This window comes from Ctenopharyngodon idella, chromosome 2, assembly GCF_019924925.1.
Source record: "Ctenopharyngodon idella isolate HZGC_01 chromosome 2, HZGC01, whole genome shotgun sequence".
Taxonomy (NCBI): domain Eukaryota; kingdom Metazoa; phylum Chordata; class Actinopteri; order Cypriniformes; family Xenocyprididae; genus Ctenopharyngodon; species Ctenopharyngodon idella.
This window is the reverse complement of record NC_067221.1, coordinates 28,757,735-28,779,732: the sequence shown is the minus strand read 5'-3', so window position 1 is coordinate 28,779,732 and position 21,998 is coordinate 28,757,735. Positions and strand designations below refer to the sequence as shown.

General features: G+C 44.3%; 1 gene segment (V, D, J or C); it reads right to left on the bottom strand.

Annotated features, from left to right (window-relative positions):
• The window catches only part of LOC127504263 (immunoglobulin lambda constant 7-like), a gene marked incomplete at its 5' end in the record, with an annotated part of 338,360 nt that overhangs the window by 218,793 nt on the left and 97,569 nt on the right, over nt 1-21,998 (bottom strand).

Sequence of the window (21,998 nt, the reverse complement as noted above, 5' to 3'; positions counted from 1 at the left end):
TTTTACCCCCCCCCCCCCCCGATTTAAAGCCGCTCATATGCAAAAATGAAAGCGTGTGAATTGCTTGCTTGCCTTGTGTTAAGTTTTTATTGCAGTATTGCTTGTTTCGCTCTGTTCAAATTATTCGATTCAAGCTATTTTCTGATTTAAAAACTAATAAATCGAATAAATGTTTAATGTAGGCTATCTTACTATTATAAATGCTACATTATCTAAATGCCGAACTGAAGATATACTAGTACATAAATAGACTACATAAGTTGTTTTGTTTCCAATTCGAATATCATATCCAATTAAAACATTTTTTAACATGGAAAATAATACTCTGGATAAGGCTGATCTTTTGACTCGTGCTTAAGATCATGTTTTCAACTACTGATAATCTTAATGATGACAATATGAAGAAAAAAAATTATATAGGCCTAATACAGACCTATATCTATATTATGCTAAAATAATGCAATAATGCTGTTTTCAATGTCGTATTTCCCAAATCGGAAGCTTTCTTTTAAGCGGCTGCAGTTTCTCTCACGTGTTGTCTTTCCGACTGGAAGTGTATTCATCCAGTGTATTCATATTCATTGATCCTCTACACACATGATCAAATGCGGTTTGTGGTGGAACAGGTCCTTTACAGAGACTTATCTAGATCTAAAGGACAAGCTCAAATCGAGTATAGTATAGGAAATGCTGATAAATTAATTAATGAATCTTTCGTTCTCCCTAATCATTAGGTCTTAAAATATAACTTGCGTATCTAATCAGAGAATTCTTTCCGACTATTAACTGATAAATAATTAGATCAACTGTTACATAAAACTGCATATTTCTTTTTTAACATAATAACATAATAGGACACTACAATAACGAGATAACCAATGACCATAGGCCTAAATTTCCTCAAAGGTCATTGGCTATAAACTTATATCATTGTCATGTTATATAAAGTGATTGACTGTATCGACATGCTTTTAGTTTTATCTCTACAGTCATGAGACTCTAAATTTAAAATTAATTCATTACTTCATGTTCACAATCTACTGATAAAAACACTATAATTATGCTATCTTCAGATTCGATTCGGTTCAACCATTTGTTAAATTTACTTATGTTTATATATATATATATATATATATTCGTTAATTTTTCATGCATGCGTTCTTTATTTAACGAATGCAGCTGATTCATTGTATGTACAGGACTGAAACAGGATTGAAATTTCTGTTTCAGATGTCTCCATCTAGTGGGCAAGCGGCAAACACAATCTCACTTCATTCATGTCGTTGAGTATATTATCATTCATTACACACAGACTGATATATTTCAAATGTTTATTTCTTTTCATTTTGATGATTATAACTGACAACTAAGGAAAATCCCAAATTCAGTATCTCAGAAAATTAGAATATTGTGAAAAGATTCAATATTGAAGACACCTGGTGCCACACTCTAATCAGCTAATTAACTCAAAACACCTGCAAAGGCCTTTAAATGGTCTCTCAGTCTAGTTCTGTAGGCTACACAATCATGGGGAAGACTGCTGACTTGACAGTTGTCCAAAAGACGACCATTGACACCTTGCACAAGGAGGGCATTCATTCATTACACACAGACTGATATATTTCAAATGTTTATTTCTTTTAATTTTGATGATTATAACTGACAACTAAGGAAAATCCCAAATTCAGTATCTCAGAAAATTAGAATATTACTTAAGACCAATACAAAGAAAGGATTTTTAGAAATCTTGGCCAACTGAAAAGTATGAACATGAAAAGTATGAGCATGTACAGCACTCAATACTTAGTTGGGGCTCCTTTTGCCTGAATTACTGCAGCAATGAGGCGTGGCATGGAGTCGATCAGTCTGTGGCACTGCTCAGGTGTTATAAGAGCCCAGGTTGCTCTGATAGTAGCCTTCAGCTCTTCTGCATTGTTGGGTCTGGTATATCGCATCTTCCTCTTCACAATACCCCATAGATTTTCTATGGGGTTAAGGTCAGGCGAGTTTGCTGGCCAATTAAGAACAGGGATACCATGGTCCATAAACCAGGTACTGGTAGCTTTGGCACTGTGTGCAGGTGCCAAGTCCTGTTGGAAAATGAAATCTGCATCTCCATAAAGTTGGTCAGCAGCAGGAAGCATGAAGTGCTCTAAAACTTCCTGGTATACAGCCGCGTTGACCTTGGACCTCAGAAAACACAGTGGACCAACACCAGCAGATGACATGGCACCCCAAACCATCACTGACTGTGGAAACTTTACACTGGACCTCAAGCAACGTGGACTGTGTGCCTCTCCTCTCTTCCTCCAGACTCTGGGACCCTGATTTCCAAAGGAAATGCAACATTTACTTTCATCAGAGAAAATAACTTTGGACCACTCAGCAGCAGTCCAGTCCTTTTTGTCTTTAGCCCAGGCGAGACGCTTCTGACGCTGTCTGTTGTTCAAGAGTGGCTTGACACAAGGAATGCGACAACTGAAACCCATGTCTTGCATACGTCTGTGCGTAGTGGTTCTTGAAGCACTGACTCCAGCTGCAGTCCACTCTTTGTGAATCTCCCCCACATTTTTGAATGGGTTTTGTTTCACAATCCTCTCCAGGGTGCGGTTATCCCTATTGCTTGTACACTTTTTTCTACCACATCTTTTCCTTCCCTTCGCCTCTCTATTAATGTGCTTGGACACAGACCTCTGTGAACAGCCAGACTCTTTTGCAATGACCTTTTGTGTCTTGCCCTCCTTGTGCAAGGTGTCAATGGTCGTCTTTTGGACAACTGTCAAGTCAGCAGTCTTCCCCATGATTGTGTAGCCTACAAAACTAGACTGAGAGACCATTTAAAGGTCTTTGCAGGTGTTTTGAGTTAATTAGCTGATTAGAGTGTGGTACCAGGTGTCTTCAATATTGAACCTTTTCATAATATTCTAATTTTCTGAGATACTGAATTTGGGATTTTCCTTAGTTGTCAGTTATAATCATCAAAATGAAAAGAAATAAACATTTGAAATATATCAGTCTGTGTGTAATGAATGAATATAATATACAAGTTTCACTTTTTGAATGGAATTAGTGAAATAAATCAACTTTTTGATGATATTCTAATTATATGACCAGCACCTGTATACTATTGTGTCTTTTCCCACAAATTTTGTATTTATGCAAATTGTATAATATCCAAGGTACACATTTCTAATAATTGTGCAGTTAATTCTCATATTGTATTTTCAGAATTTTTTGGAATATTTTCCCTCTCCCCAAATTTGTCACTACCGAAATACAATAATAAATAATTTAATAAGAAAGGTTACATTGACCTATTTTGTTTATCTACCTTGTAAATATATATTTTTTTATTTTAAAAAAAGCTTACACATGTAAATCAATAACAATTACAATTTTAACAGTATTTCAAGTGTAATTTATGAGATTTGTTGTATTTTGAATCCAGTCTTTCTTTGTAAAAGGCATAAAGTTTATCACACCGATTTCAAAGTTAAGAATTAATTAATTTAAATATATAGTAAAGGGGGGGAACGTTGACCAGAGCTAGAGAGCAAGAGCACGCCCATCAACGCACGTTCGGCTTTACGGAAGTCGTTGGCAGCGCTGCACAGGTCACAGGACTTCATGAAATCAACAATGTTACCAGAGAAGTGTGTGTTTGGTTGCTTCCGAACCCAGAGTTAAGTGGAGCTTAGAGTTTTGTGCTCACGCATTACATTGATGCGCTCTCGATATTTGTTATTAAAATAACCATAGAAACTGATAGTTGCAATCACTTTTTTATTGGTTAAAATGAATGGAGAATATATCGTGTTTTTCCGTGGCTGCTCGTGCTCTCAGGATTGCGCTTATGGTTTCATAAACAAGGCCCAGTTCTACGCTGGATTTACAGATCGTTTGAAACTGAAAGATGGAGCGGCCACAGCTGTAATGATCCCAGTCATGAGTCGGAACTGCAGGTGGTGAGTACTGCTTCAAATGTCTGTTTTGTTGGCAATAGGCGCCTAAGTGCATATAATGTAAACAACACGAATGTAGTGAATTCATTATTCATCATTCACTATATGCTATATTCATTATAGTGATTCAAAAGTTATCCAGGGATAATGAGATGGTGTATGGTGTGTTTAAATACAGTTGTTTAGCTGACCATTGATAGCTTGCAGAAGATCGCTACGCAAAAGCTGCGCGTGCTCGTCACTCTTTAGCTCCGCTCACACGGCAGATTTTAATTTTCCGTTTTAAACCAAGAAGGTGAGCCAATGGATATCACACAAGAAGCAACGTGCAGACTTTGCGCAACAGTTATGCCGGTGAAAGCTTTACCTCGGTCAGTATAAAAAGTGATGGAGCTGTCTGGCGCTGCATTAACAGAGCATTTTCTCAGAGATGAATTTCAACATAATATACTGATAACGGTATATAACTGTCTTAATTTATTCCATTATTTCTCTTGTGGCCCATACATAGCCTATAGTGAAACAAATGAAAAAAATAGTAATTTCGTGTTAAACAGCTTGTTTTTTTTTAAAGTCAGTGCTTGAAGTAAAACTGCTCTTAATTTTCAATGATGACTGCAGTGTTAGGAATTATAGACTGTTAATAATTTTAATTATAGGCCTATAGTTCATTGTATAATAGACCTAAAAACATGTTTAAAACATTTTCAAAGATAGCTAATAGCCTAATCTTTTATTATCCTCACAGCACGTCAGTTATGCGGTGATGCACTATGAAATTATTGTGGGGCAAATTTATTATAATATTAATCTAATAATAAAAGTAGCCTAGTAATAATAATAGACTAGAAGAATGTAACAGGCCTACATTAATTGGAAATGGCAAATCCTCTTAATATTGCCAATATTTGATGCTTTTGACAATATCTCTGGCTATCGTCAATACATGATCATCATCTGTTGACGCAACCCGGGTTATCTCGGGGGCCCCCCAACACACGACCCCTAAACAGGGTTTGTTATATTGCACATATTTGGAGTATTTTGAGTATCTGCTCAAGGGCGCCCTCCGGCGTCCAGTATGAAACAGACATGTTTAGCACCAAGTAAAGCTCACTCAATCCTTTTCAGGGTAAAAATAGGAAAAATAATTCCTCTCTCTCTAAAGAACTTTGTGGGGAACATATAATCAATATGTTTTTCTCCAGCGTACATAAGTGTACAGGGTTTTTTCCCCACAGTGAATGCATAAGAGGCACGGTGTTCATATTAAATACACGGACTCCATTTTTGATTTTGCATTTTGATTTTGCATACCTCCTGACAAAAATAAAGAAATTATTGAGACAGATTTTTATCATAATAATATAATATTTGATAATAAATCCTTAGACCTTTCTAATGATTTATAGACATACTGCTTGCATGTTAACAGGTAACCCCACATTTTGTCATACAAGTTTTAAATATTATTTTCTAATTATTATAGTTATATTTATAATTAAATACTAATGCTAAATACTTTAATAATGAAAGTTATTACAACAGTAATATTTCTTATTTGGTTTAATATTTTTATTTAGCAATAATGATAATAATAATAATAAAAATAATTAGTCAAAATAATATATTAGCACAAAATTTCGGGCCAAATTGTGCAGCTCTACATACAAGAAAAACAAGCCTGGTATTGTTTATAATTTTTTTTTTTTTTTTTTTTTCATTTGTTTTATAAAATTGCAATTTTAACCAGAAAAATCGCAATTAGATTTTTTCTCCAAATTGTGCAGCCCTACTTTTGAGTATAATGGATCGGTGCAGTCAGTCTTAAAGGGATAGCATCCAAATGTACCTGCTGTCATTATTAATGCTCATCAAACAACAAAAAAGAGAGAAAATCTCTCACTGCTTGCTTCTGTAACTTTAATAAGAATAAATGTATATTTAATTTACACAGTGAAGACTACGCTTTTTTATATACCTTTGATTACTTTATACATTTTATGTAGTATTTCTAGTGCTCAAAGTTTTTTTCAGGTAGGTCTATTTCGTCTGTCTTTGTTTTAATATAGTTTGTTTTCTTTGCTCTTTCTTTATCACTTTTTATTTATCTTCAGTAAGCTTAAGGTTTTTTTTAGGCTAGTATAAATTTTTTAAACGATATTGAAATTGGTGAAAAGAATTATAAAAATTTCAGTGTTATGAAAAATTTTGATATAAAAATCTTATTTAAAGCAAAAATTACTATTTTGTGATATATATCGTTATCGTGATATAAAATTACTCATATCGTGATATAAGATTTTGGTCATATCGCCCAGCACTACTTACTGATATTTTAAATATTATTGTGGGATTCAATAGATAAAAGAAGGATCTTAGTAAACATCTAAAAAATTTGAATACCTAAATGCATTTTAAATGTGTTTTTTTGGTTGTGGGACAGCAGTTTGCACCAATTCTGTAGAATGGCCCGTATATATATATTAGGGATGCATCGATACCATTTTTTAAGGACCGAGTACAAGTACCGATACTTTTTTTCTAGTACTCGCCGATACTGATGCCTATACATTTATTAGTTTCTCTCTCTCTCTCTCTCTCTTTTTTTTTTTTTTTTTGATGTTGCAGTTTTCCTCTAGTTTTACTCTAATGAAAAAAGTAATAATTTGTATGTGCTTGTCACAAACTTAAAGAACAAAAATTTCATAGTGTCCAATAACCTTCAAAGGGCATAATTACTAATATATACAGCTGCAAGAAAAAGTATGTGAACCACTTGCAGAATCTTTGAAAATGTGCAAAATTTTAACAAAATAAGAGATCATACAAAATGCATGTTATTTTTTATTTAGTACTGTCCTGAGTAAGATATTTTATATAAAAGATGTTCACATATAATCCATAAGACAAAAAAAATAGCTGTATTTATTAAAATGACCCAATTCAAAAGTTTGTGAACCATTGATTCTTAATACTGTGTGTCATTACCTGGATGATCTACGACTGTTTTTTTGTTGTGTGATGGTTGTTCATGAGTCCCTTGTTTGTTATGAACAGTTAAACTGAGCCCTGTTCTTCAGAAAAAATCTCCAGGTCCCAAAAATTTTTCAGTTTTCCACCATCTTTTGCATATTTGAACCCTTTACAACAGTGACTGAATGATTTTTAGATCCATCTTTTCACATGGAGGACAACTGAGGGACTCAAACACAACTATTAAAAAAGGTTAAAACATTCACTGATGCTTCAGAAGGAAACACGATGCATTAAGAGTCGGGTGGTGAAAACTTTTGAACAGGATAAAGAGGTCCAAATTTTTCTTATTTCGTTTGAATATAATTTTTTTTCATTTAGTACTGCCCTTCGGAAGCAACAGAAAATACTTGTGTGTTTCCCGGAAGACAAATTAAATACAATTTACCTTGATCTTCGAATTCCAAATGTTTTCACCCCCCATCTATTAATGCATCATGTTTTTTTCTGGAGCATCAGTGAATGTTTGAACCTTTTTAAAAGTTGTGTTTGAGTCCCTCAATAGTTCCCTTTCAGTCGGTCACGTTCGACGTACGTCAGTAGTGACCGACGAATTGGGATATCGCTAGAGAGCCCTATCAGCTTCGAGTGAACTACAACAGGCCAATGGAGTTGGCGTGCGATATTTGCATAATGCGCACCGCCCCCGCCAGGTGGTATAAATAGGGGAGCAGATGCAATCGCACTCTGTCTTTCGCTTCGGAGCCATCTAGTGTGTTTCCAGCTTTCAGACTTCAGTGAATTCTTCAAGCTAAAAAAAAAGGAAAATTTCTTTTTCTTGTGTTGGTGCAACGGCACTCCAGCGAGGTCGCGAGCTTCCCGAGGAGCCTGAGCTTAAAGCTCTCAACTGCTGTTTTTACAGCATTCAATTTCCATTTCCCAGCATTGTGGTCTGTTGCGATTTGGGCCGGTTCCTCCGTTGTGTTCGGGGAGTGGTGTACCCGAACACATCGTGACACTCCCTGTGTGCTTCAGCACAAGAGAGCTGAATTTTTCCCCTCCTAAAAGAGCTTCACAGACGAACCCTGCGTCTTTTTCAAGATGTCATTTCGTCTGTGCGTTACTGGATGCGGTCATTCATTGGTCCCCGCTGACGGCCACAATCGCTGCATCACGTGCCTGGGCGTTCAGCACGCTGAAGCAGCTTTTGTGGATAGTTCATGTTCTCACTGTGGGAACATGACTATTGCAGTGTTGAGTTCGAGACTCTCGTTCCTTGGTTCTCAGGGAGCGGGGGTCCCCTCCCCTATGCCCCGTGCCGCCGTTTTCTCTGGCTTCGGCCGGGGTGACGGTGCGCCGGCGTGTAGGCAGGGTGATCTGAGGATCACGGTCAGGGCTTCCCCGCCGAGCTCCGCTCCGCGGGCCCCTGTCCCCTCTACCTCACTGCAACCGGTGGTGTTGCCGATTGAGCGTGCTGGTCCCTCTACGGAGCGACCAGCCGTTTCTTTCGGAGCACCGGCGGATGACTGCATGTCGATCGCGGCATCGGAAGGTGAGCAAGAGTCCGAACCTTCTCGGCTCGATGATTGGTACCTCGGGGCGGCCCGCGCTGGTCCCCAGCGCCCCGCCCCGATGCCATTCTTCCCGGAGGTGCATGATGAGGTGACCAGGTCCTGGCGGACGCCCTATAGCGTTCGTGCGAGACCTGGTCCCTCGTCCGCCTTCACCAACCTGGATGGCGGGGAGGCTAGGGGATATACGCGGATTCCCCCAGTCGAGAGGTCTGTTGCGATGCAACTGTGTCCAACGGCCTCTGGCTGGCGCGGTGAGCCGCGTCTCCCATCCCGGGCCTGTAAATTCTCGTCAGGCTTGACAGAGAAAGCTTACAGAGCCTGCGGACAGGCTGCCTCTGCCTTGCATGCCATGGCCCTTTTGCAAGTTCATCAGGCAAAAGCGTTGATGGAAATGCCCCAGGGAGGTCTTGACCAGCAGCTGCTTGGGGAGCTGCGTGCCGCCACGGACCTCGCCCTCCGGGCGACTAAGGTGACGGCACGTTCTGTTGGTCAGGCGATGGCCACGCTTGTGGTCCAGCAACGCCACCTTTGGCTGACCCTTGCTGATATGAGGGATAACGACAAATATCGGTTCCTGGACTCCCCCATATCACAGGTCGGCCTTTTCGGCGACGCGGTAGAGAGCTTCGCCCAGCAGTTCTCAGCCGCCCAGAAGCAGGCTGAGGCTATCAAACATGTCCTGCCCCGGCGGTCCGCTGCTGCCTCCACCCCGCCGCCGGCAGCACAGCCTCAGCCCGCTCGTCGCCGAGGGCGCCCGCCTGCGTCGTCCTCCGCCCCTGCTAAGTTGGCAAAGCAGCAGCCTACACCAGCCAAACAGCAGGGTGCCGGTCGCGGACGCGGCGCCCAGCCCGCTCAGGCCAAGCCAGGTGGCAAGAGGTCGAGGAAGACGCGACCCTGAGACGGGCGACCTGGAGGGGAAGGTTCCTGCTCTTCGGGAGAGGACTCCATCGTCTCTCCCACCCCCGGAGGAGGGCCGGGGGGAATTTGTGAAATTGTCTGTCCCGCCGCTGGCTCTCCGGAGTCCAGCGGTACCCACTTCATCACAAAAAGAGCAGTTTCCCAATCCTCCAGGTCACAAGAGACTGTGGCTGTCAGCGCGCGAGGCTCCGCCTTGCCACTCGCAGCCCACTCTCACTTCGCCAGCAGGTCCCAGTGTGATGGTCGAGGCCGCCCCCCAGCCGTCTCCCATTCACACTGTCACCTCGCAGAGTCTGACCCCACTTCGGGCCGCTGCGCCGTCCGAGTCGGGTTCCAGCACTCTGCTTCGCTGCCCCACCCCCGGTGCGTCTGTGGTGCCTTTGGTCCCGCTGGCTCGGTGTCTGGAAGCCTGGATAGCGCTCCCCAGCCCGTCCCGCTGGCTCATTCGCACTATCAGACTCGGCTATGCGATTCAGTTCGCCCGGCGTCCCCCGGTCTTCAGGGGTGTCCACTACACTCAGGTGTCCCTGGACAATGCACCTGTTCTCCGGGCGGAGATTGCTGTCCTCCTGGCGAAGGATGCAATCGAGCCGGTCCCTCCAGCCGATATGAAGTCAGGGTTCTACAGCCCCTACTTCATTGTACCAAAGAAAGGCGGTGGGCTACGGCCAATCCTGGATCTGCGTGTCCTGAACCGGTCCCTTCACAGGCTGCCGTTCAAGATGCTTACGCAGAAGCGCATTTTCGAATGCGTCCGTCCCCAGGATTGGTTTGCAGCGATCGACCTGAAGGACGCGTACTTTCATGTCTCGATTCTGCCTCGTCACAGACCCTTCCTACGGTTTGCGTTCGAGGGTCGGGCATATCAGTACAAAGTCCTACCCTTCGGGCTGGCCCTGTCGCCCCGCGTCTTCACGAAGGTTGCGGAGGCGGCCATTGTTCCGCTCAAGGAACAGGGCGTTCGCATCCTCAACTACCTCGACGACTGGCTCATCCTGGCCAGCTCGCGGGAGCAGTTGTGCGAACACAGGGACATGGTGTTAGCTCACCTCAGTCGGTTGGGTCTTCGGGTCAACTGGGACAAGAGCAAACTCTCCCCCGGGCAGAGGATCTCTTATCTCGGTATGGAACTGAAATCGGTCGCCCGGACTGCGCGCCTCACCGAGGAGCGCGTCCAGTCAGTGTTGACCTGCCTGAGTACGCTCAAGCGCAGGACAGCGGCCCCACTGAAACTCTTTCAGAGGCTCCTGGGGCATATGGCATCCGCAGCCGCAGTCACGCCGCTCGGATTGCTTCATATGAGGCCGCTTCAACACTGGCTCCGCGGCCGGATCCCGAGATGGGCGTGGCAGCGCGGTACGTTCCGTGTTCCCGTGACACCGAACTGCCGTCGCACCCTCACCAAGTGGTCGGACCCTTCGTTCCTGCGGGCTGGAGTTCCCCTCGAACAAGTGTCCAGGCATGCTGTGGTCCACACAGATGCCTCTGCCACAGGGTGGGGGGCCACGTACAACGGGCATGCAGCGTCGGGTCTGTGGACGGGGCCCCAACTGCATTGGCATATCAATTGCCTCGAGTTGCTAGCAGTACGTCTTGCACTGGGCCGCTTCCAGGAGCTGTTGACAGACAAGCACGTACTGGTCCGCTCGGACAGCACTGCGGCCGTTGCGTACATCAACCATCAGGGTGGTCTACGCTCCCGCCGTATGTCGCAACTCGCCCGCCATCTCTTGCTATGGAGTCAGAAGCATCTGAGGTCGCTTCGTGCCATTCACGTCCCAGGCGTGCTCAACCGTGAAGCCGACGAGCTCTCACGGCAGCCTCCGCTTCCGGGCGAATGGCGGCTCCATCCCCAGGTGGTCCAGCTGATCTGGCAGCGCTTCGGCGAGGCACAGATAGATCTGTTCGCCTCCCCGGAGACTGCCCACTGCCAGTTGTTCTATTCCCTGACCGGCGGCACGCTCGGCACGGATGCCCTGGCAATCAGCTGGCCCCAGGGCCTACGCAAATATGCGTTTCCCCCAGTGAGCCTTCTCGCACAGCTCCTGTGCAAAGTCAGGGAGGACGAGGAGCAGGTCTTGTTAGTGGCTCCATATTGGCCCACTCGGACCTGGTTCTCGGACCTCACGCTCCTCGCGACAGCACCTCCCTGGCCCATTCCTCTGAGGAAGGACCTCCTGACTCAGAGACGGGGCACCCTCTGGCACCCGCGTCCCGACCTGTGGAAACTCCATGTGTGGTCCCTGGACGGGACGCGGAGGTTCTGAGTGATCTCCCGCAAGCGGTCGCAGACACCATCACTTCCGCTAGAGCTCCTTCTACGAGGAACCTCTATGCGCTGAAGTGGAACCTATTCGTCGAATGGTGTTCCTCTCAACCAGAGCGAGAGGACCCCCGATCATGTTCGGTCAGAACCGTGCTTTCCTTTCTGCAAGAGGGCCTGGAACGAAGGCTGTCTCCCTCCACCCTCAAGGTGTATGTTGCCGCTATCGCCGCACATCACTATGCAGTTGATGGTAAATCGCTAGGGAAGCACGATCTGATCGTCAGGTTCTTGAGGGGGGCGAGGAGACTGAATCCTCCCCAGCCCCCCTCTGTACCCTCTTGGGATCTGACCCTGGTTCTTACATCTCTCCGGGGTCGTCCCTTCGAGCCTTTGCAATCAGTCGAGTTAAAAGTACTGTCCCTAAAGACCGTCCTCCTGGTTGCATTGGCCTCGCTCAAGAGGGTAGGGGACCTGCACGCATTTTCGGTTGACGAATCGTGCCTGGAATTCGGGCCCGGTGACTCTCACGTTATCCTGAGACCCCGGCCTGGATATGTGCCCAAGGTTCCTACCACTCCCTTTCGAGATCAGGTAGTGAACCTGCAAGCGCTGCCTTCGGAGGAGGCAGACCCAGCCCTAGCTTTGCTCTGTCCCGTCCGCGCGCTGCGCCTGTACGTGGACAGAACGCGAAGCTTCAGGACCTCAGATCAGCTCTTTGTCTGTTACGGAGGCCAGCAGAAGGGAAAGGCTGTCTCCAAGCAGAGGATGGCCCACTGGATAGTGGACGCCATCGCCCTGGCGTACGAGTCCCAGGGCGTGCCTTGCCCGTTCAGGTTGAGAGCCCACTCCACCAGAGGAGTGGCCTCTTCCTGGGCGCTGGCGCACGGCGCCTCGCTGACAGATATCTGTAGAGCTGCGGGCTGGGCGACACCTAACACGTTCGCTAGATTCTATAGCCTTCGTGTAGAACCGGTATCTTCCCGTGTACTCGCTTCCACCAGCCGGTAGACGCGAAGAGCCCGTTCTAGTGTCGGCTTGCAATGCCACTCCCGCCCCCTGGGCCGGATACGTGCATCCTTTTTACTCCAGTCGAGTTCCCCGCTTGGCGAACCCTGTCGAGTTCCTCCGCCTCCCCCTTCGGCTCGGACATTGCGGAGTGTCTGATGCCAGGCCAAACCTCCGTCACCGACGTTGACGTTTGGCTGGGTTCCACATGTCGTGACCCCTCCACGTGAGCGGTCCCATGTGTGTATTTGTCCACGGTCAACTCCCTACGGCGAGCCCGTGTCTTTCCCTAGCAGAGCCAGCTCTGCTGTCACCTGTCAGATGAGTCTCCCCCTACCCAGGTGGAGCCATCCCAGGGACTCCATATGCGTACTGCCCACGGCCAGTCCATATGTGTACTCTCCACGTAAATTCCTCCCCTACGGGTGGGTAGTGGTCTCCGCAGCGTCCCCTACGGGTTCGCTTCCCCAGTGTAGTCTAGTTTACTTAGTGGGTATATCGGAACAGCAGTAGACTCTCTCGGCGTAAGCTCGCCCCCTTCCCCGTCCCACTGGTGCGCCGGGTGGCTAGAGCTTGCGCTGGGCACTGGAAGGGGTTCATACTGTGGCGCTTTATTTGGGATCCCAATTCGTCGGTCACTACTGACGTACGTCGAACGTGACCGACTGAAAGGGAACGTCTCGGTTACGTATGTAACCCTCGTTCCCTGAAGGAGGGAACGGAGACGTACGTCCCGTCGCCACAGTTGCTGTACCCTCGCTGTAGTGCGGACTAGATTGTCTCCTCAGCGAAAAACAGAGTGCGATTGCATCTGCTCCCCTATTTATACCACCTGGCGGGGGCGGTGCGCATTATGCAAATATCGCACGCCAACTCCATTGGCCTGTTGTAGTTCACTCGAAGCTGATAGGGCTCTCTAGCGATATCCCAATTCGTCGGTCACTACTGACGTACGTCTCCGTTCCCTCCTTCAGGGAACGAGGGTTACATACGTAACCGAGACGTTCTCAGTGTGAAAAGACGGATCTCAAAATCATTCAGTCACTGCTGTAAAGGGTTCAAATGTGCAAAAAAATGCTGGAAAACTGAAGAATCTGCAGGACCTGGAGATTTTTTTTCTAAAGAACAGAGCTCAGTTTAACTGCTCAGGACAAACAAGGGACTCACGAACAACCATCACAAAAAAAACAAAACAAAAAAAACAGTCGTAGATCATCCAGGTAACCACACACGGTATTAAGAATCAATGGTTCACATACTTATGAATGGGGTTATTTTAATAAATTCAGCTATATTTGTTTTGTCTTGTGGATTATATGTAAACATCTTTTATTTAAAATATCTTACTCAGGACAGTATTAAATAAAAAATAACATGCATTTTGTATTATCTCCCTTATTTTGTTAAAATTATTAACATTTTCACAGATTCTGCAAGTGGTTCATATACTTTTTCTTGCAATTGTATAATTGTTGTTATACAAAAAGAAATTTACAAAGAAATTACAAACAATACAACAAATACTATAGAGATACAAATTAAATAAACTTGTTTTTCAGATACAGTAGGTTTATTTACCATGTATATATTTATTTAACATATTTTGTTGTTTTATTAACATTAATGACAAATATAGGCTACGGTCCCTTTAAGACCGAATCCATAGATACTGACACATATACTGTTTTCACCCAAATGTTTACGTCCACTTAAGCCATAATCGACTGTATTTACGTATTGGACTGTATTGGACATTTTGACAACTATGTGTGCATTTGACCATTCATGCGCGAGGAGAACTGATCGCGTGCTGTCTGATGGGGCGTTCACACCAGATGTACACAACACGCGTAGTTTGACGCTTGAACATTTTGAGTTTACTCACTTCATTCACACGTGAAATTTACTTCACAACAGACGCGAATTCGCGCCATGAGAGGGGCTTCTGCCAGGCGGATTGTCTCGTTTCTGCACACTTCCTCTGAATAAACACATCAACTCGTCAGCAGGAAAGTAGTTGTAAAATACGGTGAATAAGCTCAATTTGCCGGCTTTAGCTAGCTTGTAGTCTCAATATATATATATATATATATATACACACACATATGTATAGCTCAAATTGAGTAAAGAGCATTTTTTACAATTTACCAGATTCTACGACCTCCTCACTCACTTTCTTCCAAGCAAGATCCTTTTTATTCCTGTTTCTATAAAAGTACAAAGATGTATTGTACAGCGACAATGATTTTGTCCTCCATTGTTGTTTCGGATTTCTGCCTCCGCTCGCTACGTCGTAATCACGTCACTACTAGAGCAAGCTCCTGATTGGTTAACGTGGCGTGAATATTCGCCAAAGTTCAGATTTTTCAACTCGGGCGATTCGCGCGGATCATGCGTTACGCGCGTCAAACGCCTGAAATGCTCAATTTGCGCCGCCTCATTCGGGTGAATCGTGCCACAGGATGTCTATTCGCGTCTTTGCATTGACTTAACATGTAATTCACTCGCGCTTAACGCTTCATTCGCGTCTGGTGTGAACGCACCATGTAGAGAACTGAGATCGCGCGCAAGAAAGAGAGAGCGTGCACGCGAGAGAGAGCGCTTCTGGTCTGTTTCATTCAGCGCGATTCCGTCTATCCCGCCTTCACTAATCGATAATGAATTGTGATTGAAAGCATGCAGTTCGCAATGTGTGTGTTGTCATCATTAATTCTGAAGTATTTCCCACACCTCTGAGGCTGACATTGTTTGTGCTGCTGCTGCAGGTGTCTCTGTGCACGGCATCCTAGTTTTCCTTATCTGCTTTGTACTTTGTGATCAACAAAAACAGAAAAATTAATTATTTTGACAGCATTGATGAACCTGTGGTGATTTCTGCGGTGGGGAAGAAACGCAAGTCATCAAAATGTAACCATTTACGTGAGGAGATTAAGAAGATGAGGCACTCGAGTCGGGAAGAGGAATATGCCGGATGTTGCTTGTTCCACGACAGCATCAAACTTCTGTCACGGTCTCCAAAACTGAATCATGAACAGTTTTTAAAAAACGTTTTTAATACCAATGTACTCGGCAAATGTGTTTATTTTAACCGTGCGGTGGCACCAGATACTCTTTAATTGGTAATGACAAACGGAGACATAATTAATTTATAACATTAACAAGATGACTCGTTGAATTCATTTTGGGAGCGATGACAATGTACTTTTAGTCAAATGCCTGTATATAAGATTAGTATTGACAAAGTTCAGAGGCTGTCATATATGTGAATCAACTTACTTTGTTGTGTATTTTCAATATGAAAAATAACTTTTATATTGATGGATTAATTGCATTTTGAAAAAAACAACAACAAAAAAAAAAAACATAGATTTATTGCATTTTGGGGAAAAAAATAATCCGTTTTTATAATAAACCTTTGAAAATCAAAATTTAGATTTGAATATTTATTGTTTTTATAACCTAAAGATGCTATGTGAAAGTTTGAAACCGAAAATAGTGGTTTTCATCTTGCCATTTTCTTGGTAAAGGAAACACTGTTACAACACAGATGGTCGGAGACACAGGAAGTATAATATAAGATGTTTATTTCACAACCAAATGAGCAACGGTGAAGCAGGTGAGTAAATGGCAAATCTTCAAGTGAACTGTGATAATGAGAATGGTGATACTGTCCTCTTTGTTGTAGGCAAGTGGAACTGGCAGTATGCTGATATCCTGGAGCAGAGATGACGTTGGAGAACACACACGAAGACGGAGTACACAGAGGGAGAACAGGAAGCACGCTGGAGACAGGTAAGTAGCCGACTGGAGTCCTTAAAAGCATGCACATTTGGAGAAATACTGATGGATTCTCATATGTTTATGTCAATTTTCTATACAGAGGAGTAATATTTATTCAATATTTATTGTCATCACTATGAACGCTGGATACTGTGTTTTCAATTCATACTTGCAGCCGGAGGGCGCTCTGTGCACATTTAAACTACAAATTAATCTAAAGAAGAACAGGACATTCCAGGAACTAATGGCATGTCTTCCAGAGGTCTCTAACCATGGCGTTAACATACAGATAAACACTTTTCAAGACAATAAATACACGATTGAGACGATGTATACATGTATTGCCTGAGAATTTGCATCTGAATAGCGCTCGCTCCATGGGCGTGGCCGCATTAGTGGATAATGAGCTGAATCACGGACTTCTGACGTGTCTCTTTTCATACAGATTACATAAACACAGAATTTTTGTTTTCGATTTGACTTTGACTTTGACGATTTAAAACCTGACATTTCAACGTTTCTTTAGACATAAGTCAAATTTTTTTGTGATTAGTATTCACTAAGTTACAGTTCATTTTCTGAGAACTATCAGATTGGACTTTGTTCAGAGGGAGACGACAGATCACGCATCATGTTAGTTTTCTTTATTTTGCAAAAAGCACAACATTTTGTTTTTACTCTGAGTGTACACAAATAAAAGAAGATATTCCACAGATTAAAATGGTGTATAACTCTTAATTGTATGTGCAACATTGACAGAGTATTTTGAGTCTCTTTCACACTGGTAAGAACAAAAACCGATGGTGGTATCGCCGGCGTGACCGCCGACCCGAGGGAGTTAACCCTCTGGGGTCTGAGGATTTTCGGGGCCCTGGAGAAGTTTTGACATGCCCTGACATTTGTGCTTTTTTCAGTTGTTCATAAACATATTAATGGAAAAATTGTCATTACACTGTATTCAGCACAAACTAGGCTACAATAATATGTGAGGAACATGTATGTACATGTTTGTGCTTTTGAAGGAATAACGTTTATGCGTGGTTATTAAAAAAAAAAAAAACTTAAGTCACTGAAATAAAGCAAAAAAATTTTTTATTAAATCTGTGTTCACAAGACTTCTGGGTATTGGAGGTTGTAGACTAGAGTTTTTGCTTCAAAATGATGTAAAAATTATCCTGCCTACTCGTTCATATAAAACAATATATTGATTTAGTTTTTGTAAGACACTTTTTGTCAAGAAACACAGTATGCGTGGAGGCGTGAATCATCATGAATAATGAGGTAATTCACACCTGAGAAGACAAAAGAATCGCGTAAAGACCTCTAATGACCTGCATAATAATGAGGCCTTTCAGGCAGGTAGGCTGTGAAAAAACCCTCTGTGATCATGTCTCAAGCTCATCATGGTGTATATCAAACATACAGAAAAAACAGCAATACTGTGAAATATTATTGCAATTTAAAATAATGGTATTCTATTATATACTTTAAAATATAATGTATTTCTGTGATGCAAAGCGTCTGAACATTCATGTTACCTCTATGGCATTTCATATAGCCTTTTAGCTTAAGTAGTGTAGAAAACAAGGTGATAACCAAACACAGCTGAACCAAACAAACTCATAATGATGTGCGAGTGACCATGGAGACATAAGACAGGCGGGAACTCAACCAAAGGAAAACATGTGATGAATAACAAACTAAAAGTCCATGAAAACGAAACTAAGAATGAACATAACTGAACCTAACCATGACAGTACACCCACCTCCGATAAGGCGTGACCTCGCGCCGTAAAAGCAGATGAGGTGAGGGAGTAATGGAGCGGGTTTTAGAGGTGGACAAGTAGACAGCGAAGGGGTGGTGATGGGAAGATTATGATCCCCTGGCGGTGCTGGTGGTGGACGGCCGATGGCTCGGACCCAGAGCCTGGCAGTGACAAGAGCCCACAGTGGAGACGAGGGAGGGAGGCACCAAGGTGTAGACAGGACTGTTGACTGGGAATGACCAACAGAGGCTGATCCAATGGATCCCAGGGTGCAGATGGAGAGCAGATGGAGCAGAGTGACATTGCTAGCATCGGAGGCCTAGGCAACGTCGTGGCAACAACCATCGAAGGAACCAGAGTACCTGAGGACTGAGACGATGCAGGTGTGACCGCAGACCGAGGCGAGTCTGAAGGGAAAGAGGAGCCCGCTGCAGCCATGGGGATGGAGGAACAGAGTGTAGTGAAAGATCCGCAAATTCGTGGTGGAGGTGGTGTGACGACTGACCAAGGGGGAGCCACTGGGACGAGGGAACCCGGTTGGGTAGAAAGGCCAAGGGGGTCTGGTGGAGCCGAAGATGGGAGGAGGCAGGGCAGAGCCACCAGGTCCACGGGCCGAGATGGAGCAAGGCGATCAGGGACCAGAGGCGGACCCACAGGATCCACTCGCTCAGGTGCTGATGGAGGTTGCTCAATCTGAGGCTCGATGTCACGGCATGGTGATTCCGGTGATGGTGAAGGGCTGCAGACCTCCAGTAGAGGCGGGCTGGAGGACTGGCTGAGAAGGTCGGCGACAGAGGCAGATGGAGACTTGGAAGTGTTGAAGGTAATGTATAGTCCATGCAAGTCTCTGTACTGTTTAGAAATAGTGATGAGGGTTTCGAGGAAACTGAATAGTCACAGTCCAAACAGTCTATTGTGCTGTCTCAAAACAGCAGTGAAGAATGAGAAATGGGGTTGGATAGGGTGGGCGACGATACCTCCGTATGGAAATCCATCAGCCAGTCTTCAGTAACTAATTCCACCAATATACCCTCGGCCACTGATGTCGTGGGGTCACACCCCTGGTTAGACTCACTGGGGGGCTCCACTTCCAGGGCAAGGGTCAACTTCTGTCTCTGTGGTCGCAGGTGGTGAAATAGATTCTGGGTCCGGCTGTGTTCTGGACTGGGGATAGATGCTCTGTAGACACCAGATGATGGCTTCTCTTTGTCTGGAGGTGTCTGGGAGATCTATAGGGGGGTGGTAGTTGGCCCCAATCCAGAACAAAGACTTCAGGGTCTCATTGTTGTAGGGGCAGGTGATGGCAAGATGAAAGAACTGATCGGTGAACACAAAAACGTCTAGGCTCGTTTGAGCCACCGCAGTAAACTTTGCTGCATAATCTATATTCAGTCCGGTCTTCTGTAACGGTTGCTCAGCAGATGAAGGCACAAAGACGAAGATGAAAGGTTCCAATGTAATTTAATAATATTTCACAAAGTAGTACTCAATAAAGACAGACAACGCAAACACAAACATACATATACGAGACGAGATACATATAAGAAAAGCAGGAATTTAATAACAAGGTGATAATCAGACACAGCTGAACCAAACAAATTCATAATAATATGTGACCATGGAGACGGAAGACAGTGGGAACTCAACAAAAAGAATACATATGATGAATAACAAACTAAAAGTCCATGAAAGCAAAACTAAGAATGAACATAACTGAACCAGTGACTCTAGTCAAGTCACCTTTATTTGTATAGTGCTTTACACAATACAGATTGTTTTAAAGCAGCTTTACAGTGATAAACAGGAAAATAATGATCAATGATGCAAACAGAGTTCAATTCTAAAGTATCTCTAAAAAAAAAAAAATCAATAGTCTCATTATTCAGCTATTTAGAGACTATGTCCACTAGAGGGCATAGGTTGGTCAGGTCAGATGTTCACAGAAACACAGAGGGGTCACTGACAGATTTGACAGCACTGGAAGATTAGACATAACTTTCACTGGCACTGAAGTTGTCCCGTAGTCCTCTGGTATATATATATATATATATATATATATATATATATATGTATCTCAGGCATAACCGATCAGGCATAACATTATGACCACTGACAGGTGAAGTGAATAACACTGATTATCTCTTCATCACTGCACCTGTTAGTGGGTGGGATATATTAGGCAGCAAGTGAACATTTTGTCCTCAAAGTTGATGTGTTAGAAGCAGGAAGAATGGGCAAACGTAAGGATTTGAGCGAGTTTGACAAGGGCCAAATTGTGATGGCAGGACGACTGGGTCAGAGCATCTCCAAAACTGCAGCTCTTGTGGGGTGTTCCCGGTCTGCAGTGGTCAGTATCTATCAAAAGTGGTCCAAGGAAGGAACAGTGGTGAACCTGCGACAGGGTTATGGGCGGCCAAGGCTCAATGACGCATGTGGGGAGCGAAGGCTGGTCCGTGTGGTCCGATCCAACAGACGAGCTACTGTAGGTGTGATGAAGACGAGCCCACCAGCTCACCTTTGGGGAGGAAATGTAAGTCCATGAGGGGATGTAAAAATGATGGCTCACTCGCAGAAGCACTTTCGTGCAAAGTGTAATTTATTTACAGTGCCAATAGTTAGGCCACAGTGAAGAATATATACAAGTGTCCACAAAAATGACAAAAATCCAAAGTACCAAAGAAACAACAAAAAGAGAAAATAAACCAGAAAATAATCCAACAACGATATATACAGGTATCCACAGGTATCCACAATATACGAAAAGGGGTTTGGGTTTGCTCGAGGCACCACGATAGCACTTTTGCGTCGACTTGGTAAACAAGTACTGTCTTTAGGTTTGGCCTGGCTTATATAGGCCAAACCCCGCCCCTTTTTGGACCACCCCATCTTTGGGTACATATATAATACACATCCAAATACTTAATCTATTTGATATTCAATATGATAATCAACAATAATTAATTCCTATATATATTAATAATAAACACATAATCCATTCACACATAATACACTTGACACATAATCTAGACATTTAAATACACACTCAAACACCTATTCACATTAGACAATGGTTTCATCAGCTTCCAGTTGGGCTGCGCCGGCGCGACTAGGCCGTGATGTCATAAGCGGCTGCCGCTCGATCGTTCGGTTTGGCCAGCGCAGCGTTTCCCACCGGAAGACTGACTAGGCCCACATCGACAAACAGCACCGGGATGACAAGTGCAGTGTAGGTGTATGAAATGACCGGGAAATGGATATGGAATGGATTGCGGGAGGAGAGTGTGTGTGTGTGTGTGTGTATGCCCGCCAGTGCTGCTTCCCCAGTGGTGGCAGCTAATTTGACTTTATCACATCATTTTCCCCCTCTCCAAGCCGCGTACTAGCCGGAAACCTGGACAGGTAGTCGGCTACCACATTGAGTCTGCCAGGTCGGTGTCGTATCTTAAAGCGGTATGGCTGCAAAGTGAGGTACCACCGTGTGACTCTGGCATTGTGGTCCTTCATGGACTGGATCCAGGTTAGGGCCTGGTGGTCGGTTTCTAGGTCGAACTCTCACCCAAGGAGGTAGTAGCGCAAGCTGTCTAGGGACCACTTGATGGCAAGACCTTCCTTCTCGGTCGCTGAATATCTAGTCTCCCTGGGCAGTAGCTTGCGGCTGAGGTAAACAACTGGCCTCTCTTCTCCGGCGGTTCCCTGGGCAAGAACCACACCAATCCCCGTTGTGGAAGCGTCTACTTGCACCAGGAATCTC